We start from the raw sequence: 8,631 nt of genomic DNA, 5'->3' as shown, positions 1-8,631 counted from the left end.
ATAATCAATATTGATCCATGGGGGTAACATTCCCGGGAATTTATATAGTGCCCGGTCACACTTACGTTGTAGGGTCAACAGAGTATCGAGTTTTCAACCTGGTACAATACATGGTGGCAAACCATGGTACTTTATCCAGGGAACCTCGTATCTCATATAATTTAAATTCATAAGCCATATGAAGAATTCAAAGATCATATCTCAACATTTTCAACATCATCATCATTCATCAACTCAAATCTCATTTCCAATTTCATTCAAAACCCATGTTTCAAAGAAAATCCTCATCATCCTTCTTTCCATTCCATTCATTAACAATTCCAATTCAAGACATAATTCCTTCTTTTAAATAAATCAATCTTAAAATGTATAACGTTTAAAACCAAATCTTTTTAAATAATTACTTCAAACGAAAATTTCAATTTTATAAAATTTTGGCAGTATCTCCTCTAAAACTCGGACTTTGCCACCCTTTTCGAGTCCTAACCAAACCAAACCAAACACCTGTTAATCATTCAAATCTCTTCCAATAACAATTTTCACAACAACCACACTCAACACAAAGAAATTGAAAAATCCAGAATCCAATCAACCAATCCTATAAATCGCAATCTAAATCAACCTCATTCAACAGTATTAATCAATAATTAAGAATTCTCGGTTTTCTCAAACAGTTTCAAACCAAACTGTTTCTCAAACCCTGTTCGCCAAAATAGTAAATTATTCTCAATAAACAAACCGTTTTCAAATATGAAGTCCTTTCCAAATTTGTTTTTAAAATCAGATTCCAACATCAAATCAAATTTCAATATTAAATCTTTTCTAAAATCAAACCATTTCTAAAATTAAACTAAATGCCAATAATAAATCTCCTCCGATAATTCAAGAAAAACCACTTTAACAATATCATTCAACTAATCAAAACACCCAACTTTCTCAATCGATCAATCTGTCAATCAAACTAATAATCTCGTTCATCCAAAACAACTCAATTCAATTTATAAGACTTACGAAATCACAAAAATGTATTTCACGCATTAATATCGATTTATAACAACTCTAGAAATAAAAAACAAGTTTAAGAAAGACGTCCCTACCTCGTTTACGATTTAATTGCGCGAAAAACTCCGTTCTCTCTCGGCCTATAACCTTGGCAATCACCACCACATCCCATTCCACTCTCGCTGGCAACCCCAAACGCGACATGTAACAACCAGGAATCGATCCTACATTATCAAAACCTCAAAATTTCCACCAAACACATAACATAACGCATACACACTAGCTGTGAGGGTTTTGGAACAGAAATGCTTACTGTAACAAAAGAAAAACATGGAAGCAGAGCGGCAGTGGATCCCGGGTGACAGAACGGCGGCAGCCTCTAGCAGCAATGGTTCATCTTCCTCCGCGGCCTTCTCCTTGTGCGCATCCCTTCCTCTGCAACGGCAAGCTCATCTACAACCAGGGAGCAAGCTCGGCGGCGACCATGGAGGCGCGAATGGTGTCGACAGGCTTCATCACCGACAGCGGCGGTGGCTGGCGCGACGATGGCGGCGATGCGACGGTCACGGCGGTTCCAGGCTCGCGACTCTTGCCCTCCACATCGCTCTCTCTCTCTCTCTCGCTCGTGAACTCTCTCTTCGCGACTCAGCTCTATGACAGTGACTCGATGGCCACAGTGACGGGATAGTAGTGGCGGCGCAGTTGATGCGGTCTCCTCCCTTTCAATCCCTCTCCTCTTCCCCGTCGCTCTCTTTCTCTCGGTTCCCAAATGCTCTCTCTGTAACACCCTAACTACCAAAGCTCACGCTTCCGGCTGCGCGACTCTGATAGCTCGGACATTACGATGACACTTATACTATTTAATATTAAAATATGAGCCCGTTTAAAACTTTTAAACCGCAACACCGCTCCCAAAAATACTTTCGTTCGATAACGTACATCCATAGATACCATACAACTTACAAAAACTCATAAATAGTACATACATATATACACTTATATACATAGATAATATTATAAGCATTATCCAATACAATTCCTATCCTTCTTACAGATTATATCAAGATAAAGGCGAGGGTACAATAAACCATAACTAAAACAATACAGAGTATCACAACAACAATTAAATAAGCTCTTCGTAACTTCTGCGCCCATATCCTGAAAGGGGAAAAATGTAGGGGGAGGTGAGAACATCATCCTTGAAAGGGTTCTCAGTAGAGGGTTTTTGGGAATTACTATAATAGGATACGTGAAGATAAACCGTACCAGTGATTCATAACCGTCTTATGCCTCTTTTCAAAAACAACGGTTTAAAATGAAAGTTAAGTAGGAAATCTTTTCGGAAAGAAGAACCGTTCAATTCTCAAAAACTCAAAAGCCTTTCAAAACGGTTTATCTATGCGAAACCAAAATAGCCTTTCATAATTTATTCCAAACCAGAAACACAAAACCAAAATCAACCATCAGTTCATCTCTTTCCAACCACGGCCCTAGGCCCGAACAATCCAACCAACAACCAATCACCACAATCCAACAGAGTCCCAAATGCAAACACAGATAGGAAGTTCAAGCACAAACAAACAGTTATTTCAAGTAGAACAGTTAGCAATTAATCACATAGGCAAACCAAGTATAGTATGCACACCCAACCAATGTCACACAAGTGCATATGATGCATGCCTGTCCTTAGTGGCTGATGATATCATCTGTCGGTTATCAAGCCAACCCGACGTGTCCGGTTGTAAGACCCGGTTAATTAACAGCTAATTAACCCATAAATGAGAATTTATTCTAGAAAGCCAAAAATGTTATTTTTATGGCTAAATGTGATAGAGGAGATTGAGACGAGAATTTTGGTACCAATTTTATAGAATTCGGACCAAGATTGGACCGAACGGGCCAAACCGGGCCAACCGGACCCAAAGTAGGCCCTTGGCCCAACTAAACTAAACCAAAACCCTAGTTTTCAGCACTCTCTCTCCTCACAACACTCATATTCACGCTGAAATGGAGTAAGGGAGGGGAAGAACACTCTCTCAAGTTCTATCTCTCACTTGATCTTCAAACCACCATAACTTTTGATCTAGAGCTCCGATTGCCGCTCCGTTTGCGGCCACGCGTTCACCGTGGAGAGCTCTACAAAACCCATACAATCAATCTTGAGGTAAGCCACGTTTTACTGTTCGAAATTTCAGCCCTTGATTTCGAGTTTCATGAGCAAAAATGTTAAGATTTTGGGTTCTTTGATGTTATAGGACCCAACTCTCTTGAAGGAGAAGGTTAATCTTGTCTCCTTGGACCTTGGGTGTGGTAAGATTCTCAATCCTAGTGTAATTTATTGTTTTATGATGTTTGGGTATTGAGATGTTGTGTATGGATATGATGATTGTGGCTTAGGTTGTGTATATGTGAATATTGGAGCTTGATTGGTGATTTTTGAAAGCTTGAAAAAGGGTTTTGTGTGATAAAATCTGTTCTTGGAGGTGTTGATATCTTGAGAGCTTGTGGACAAGTGGTTTGGAAGTGCTCCGGTTGAGCATGGGAAATCGGCTAAGGTATGGTTTCGGTTTCCCGTATCTAATATGTAATGTGGTAGGAAATACTTAGGCTAGAGGCCCTAAGATAGGCATTGAATTGATGATGTTGTTGAATGATTGAGATATATGATGTGATCATATATGTGATTATGAATATTGATGCCTTGATTGTGTGATATATGAGAAAATGCATGTTGTGATATATGCTTGATGGATGATTGAGGTTGAATTGATGGGTGGTACCATGTTGATGGTGAGTATGATGTTGATCATGTATAATGATGGTTGATTGGAAATGGTATTATTGGAAATTGGGATGAGGAAGGATGTATGACATGATATTGTGTTTGTCCTTTAGCCATTTGATTGAGAAGTGTTAAAATGGTTAGATGGTGATTTTGGGAATTTTGGGTAAAGGGTCAATGTGTGAGTTGAGGATGGCTTGTTGTTGATTTTGGTACATTTTGAATGATTTCTAAGAGAAGGGTTGAAATTGGCATGTTTTGATTGATTTTGAAAAGAGTTGAAAGTGGCTTGTTTTGAAAATGGCACTTTGTGGTTTTGTATGAAAATATGGTTTTTGGGCATACTTTAACGGGACATAACTTGGACTACGGATCTCTGATTTGTGCCAAATCTGTTTAGAAATGAAATTGGATCCGGGATGTCCATGCCGTTCGAAGAACGGGTGAAAAACGATTTAAAATGAGGAAGTTATGTCCGTCGGAAGATTGGGGGTTGAATCTATAAATTCTGCAACTTTTTAACTTAGAAAATTTTTAGCAGAATGACCCTCCGCGCGTAGGCGCACTTGGCGCGTACGCGCCGTTCTTTGAGAAAACGCCATCCATGCGTACGCGTGGTGTGCGCGGGCGCGTCGATACGCTGCACCAAATGCCCAGCCATTTTTCCGAGAGTTGTGCCTGAGTTGTGCCAGTTTTGTGCCTGGAACGCAAGAGCACCCACGCGTACGCGTGGCTGACGCTTGCGCGTCGTTTGGCTAGTTTTCAACCCACGCGTTCGCGCGTATGACGCTTGCGCGTCGATGAGTTATAAGGCCATCCACGCGTGCGCGTGGAGTGCGCGTACGCGTGGCCCTATTTTCATCCCAAAGTTGATTTTTGAGTTTTAAAAGCCAAATTTCATACTTCTAAGCCTCCGATCTCACCACTTATGTCTTAAATCATTATGATATGCCTAGCATGAGAAAAAGGGCTAGTGAATGTGGTAACTTGCGAGTGAAGCAAGGGGAAAAATGAATGATCATTGAGGATCATAGATGATTATGTGAGATGCGGAGGATGGCGGTGGGAGTGCTTGTTATGCCATGGGCAGAAGGGCCGTAAATGTTAATGAATTGGCTGGTTATGGATTTAACCGTGAGCCGGATGGCTAGATTATTGCCGTGTTACGACGGAGCCATGTTTATGGCCAAGTATAAATGCATATATGCTGTTGTTGAATTGTGAATGTTTGCACTTCCACCATTGGAGATGAGGGTTTCCCTGGGTAGTAGCAATGGCTAGCCACCATGTGCTCCATGTTGAGACTCGAAACTCTGTTAACCCAATGTCGTAAGTGTGGCCGGGCACTGTGAAAGGCCCGGATGAGCTCGCCCCCGTAAATATTCACCAGTGATGGTGATGGATAAATATTCACCAGTGAGGGTGATGGATATGGATCATGATTATGATCAAGTTTATGATGAGTATAACTCGAGTTGGGGATGCACGACAGAGGGACAGTCCAATGGTTAGCTACCAGGACTTGTCGGGTTGGCTCTATAACCGACAGATGATATCATCAGCCACTAGGGACAGGCATGCATCATGAGCATACTACATGAATTGTTTGAGATTGCCTATTTGACTGCATATTACTTGCTAATTGTCTAAATGCCCTATCTGTTCCTATTTGTAAATTTCTTGTCTGATATAACTGTGTTTGCTATATTATACTCCTGCTGGTGGTTGGGAGGTCTGAAGGAATTGGAAAGGGAAGTATTAGTTAGACTGAAGAATCTTTAGTCAGTTGCCACTTACGGTTTAGCTTGTTTATAAGCTTTGATATTATCTGGAGGAAGTTCCAGGATTGCCTTCGGCTTTCCTCTATTATTATGTATTATATATGTGGAAGCTGTTACCGTACTGGGGACCTCTGGTTCTCACCCATGCGGATTTTGTGGTTTTCAGATGCAGGACGCGAGGCTTCTCGTTGAGGCATGTTGGAGACTTCTGGATTTAGCGAAGATCCTTTGTTCTCGGGACTCTGTTTTGGGTTATATATCTTGTTTAGATACTTTTATCTCCATTAAATAATACAAACTGTGATGACTCCTCTTATAGAAGGTTTTGGAGAATAGGTTTCTGTATTTGTGTCCCTTTGGGTTTTCCTTGGGGTTTTCCTTATTTTATCATATGTATATATTACTATGCTCGGACCGGTTATCTTCGCAGCCGGATTTTGAGTCTTGATATTCCCGTTTTTGACACTCTTTATATATATATGATCTTGCGTTAGCTTATCCTTTGCTCGTTACGTTATCGATCGGAGTGTTGCGCGTTCGAGTTACGATTTTTGTTTACCCCTTTTTCTACAAAGGCTCCTAGTTATAATCAATTATTCATACTACTATACGTACTAAATTTTTGTTTTAGAGGTCGTAATACCTTGCCATCTCTGAATTATGACTTAAGCATAAGACTCTGTATGGTAGGGTGTTACACCGGTAGCTAACCCGGGCACAGTCTCTCTGTTGCGCATTAATATCATTAGAGGGAATATGTGCCCTGTCACCATTAGAGGGTATCTGCGCCCTGTCGCCATTAGAGGGTATCGGTGCCCTGTCACCCTTACAACCAGAGAGAAAACACAAGCATACTCGCATACAACATTCATCTCAGCCATCCGGCTTAAATTCACAATTCATTCAATTGCATACATGCATTTATACTCAACCATGGATCACCATCCATCTCAGCCATCCGGCTCACGGTTCAATCCCGAACTAGCCAATTTATCAATAAATACAGCCCTTCGGCTTAATTTCATAATTCATAATCAGCCATACGGCCCACAACTCATTCGGCAACCAGGCATAGTTCAATAGCATACACAGCCATTCCAGCTCATAACAAAATAGCACTTCCACCATTCAACATCATCAAATTCATACATCGGCATTTAAGCCATAAATCACTTTTCTCAATTCATTCACTTTGAAATCGAGTTTTAACTCTTTTCAGCCTTGGCTTTAAAGATCTCATTTCTCAAATTATCTCAGGCTCATAAGCCACTTTTACTCAAAGTAAGTTCCCTTTTTAAAACAAAGCCGCTCTCGGCATCCTCTTTCCAAGACTTCTAAAACCATGGAAAGTTAAAGATTTAATTTGGGAACAATCAAAATCGCCCATTCCACAATGGGATTTTATAACAAAGTTTCTTGGCAGAGTCCCAAGTCTTTAGGGGAGAATAACATAACTCACTTCACCAAATTCATTTAAAATCATTAAAACATTGGCTTTCCGATTTGAGTAGGAAAATAGGATCTAAGCCAAACCGAGTCACGTAATCATTTACTTCTTTCAAAGCCGTTTCCTTTACTTAAGCAAAACCAACTTTAATCCCCATGATAAATTCTAGAACGTTTCAACTGTTCAAGGTTTGTTTTAGTCTTGCAAGAATTCAGAATTCAAGGAGTACTTAAAACCTTTCTCAAAACATTTCAAAATGAAACTTGTCAATAGACAGTTAGGTCTTTTCAAAATCATTAAAACTCTTTAATTGAAACCCCCAAGTCAAATTCAAAGGCATAAACCCTTTTCACATTCAAATAGCTTTAAAACACAAGTTTCATCTAAATAACTTTCTCCTGAAAGAGATACAATGCCTTTCTTAAGAAGCAAGACTAAATCACAATTTCCTCTTTAATAATTCATTTCAAAAGTATGAATCATCCTTTTCTTGATAATTCAAATAAAATAGTAGAAGTCTTTAACTCATCATTTTTCCAGACAACATTCAATAAAGACTCGGATTTTATAGAAATTTTGGCAGCACCTCCCCTAAAACTTGGACTTTTGCCACCCGGTTCGGGTCCCAACTAAACTGTTTCTCATTCCTTTTCAACAGTTCAAAACCAGAAATCAATTCAAAAGCAAGCTAAATCCAACAGTCGCCTCAGTGGCATATCTCAAGGAAACCATTTCAGAAATCAACTCAATATCAACCGATTTAACTCATTTCTAAAGCTTTAAAGAATTGGTTCAGCAATAAATCATTTATCAAAACCAAATCAGTTAAAGCAACCCAGGCTGAATTTCAAGAGTATTCTATCTTTCACATCATCAAAATAATTGACTCAATTCAAACCAATCCTCGACGGATTAAACTCATTTCAAATCTTTAAAGAATCAACTTCAAACATTACATTTCATAAGCCACACAACAATTCAGCCAAACCAACATCCATAGTCATTCGAGTCAATCAAATAATACATAAGGCAGATACAATCACCAAATACACAATATCTCACATCAGTACCCATATGTAATAATTCCAATAATAAACTCTAGTTTTCGGAAAGTGCCCCTACCTCAAAACGTAATTCCATAATCCAAACGTCTCATAGAGTCCTTTCCGCCTCATCCCGAACTGACGGCAACCAAAACCTCGGCTCCCAGTCACGTTCGCAATGACCATAGCAACACTAATCGCAACATACAATAATCAGGACTCGACCCCACGTTATCAAAACTCATATTCATTAACCGAACACAACAGAATACTAACGCGAGGCTTTTCGAAACATAATCTCTTACCGGAATAACAACACGAAGCAGTTCCGATTTCGAACCGGTTCCGGCAACAGCTCCGGCGGCGACCAGAAGCTCCGGTGGGTCATCTATAAAAAACCGCGCAGCATCAAAACCTTCTCGAAACTCAAAATGACCGAACCCACAAATTTAAAACCCTTACCGGCAGAGTTCTCTGGCAGCGGCAGCGAAGTTTTTCCGGCGGCCAGAGGTGCAGCGGCCATGGCTGACGGCGATGCGAGCTCCATCAAAGGCGGCTTGGACCACAGGAACCAAT

The sequence above is a fragment of the Arachis ipaensis genome, chromosome B8 (assembly GCF_059453495.1).
Source record: "Arachis ipaensis isolate K30076 ecotype BB chromosome B8, ASM5945349v1, whole genome shotgun sequence".
Taxonomy (NCBI): Eukaryota; Viridiplantae; Streptophyta; class Magnoliopsida; order Fabales; family Fabaceae; genus Arachis; species Arachis ipaensis.
The sequence above is the reverse complement of the archived record's forward strand: the minus strand, read 5'-3'. Positions refer to the sequence as shown.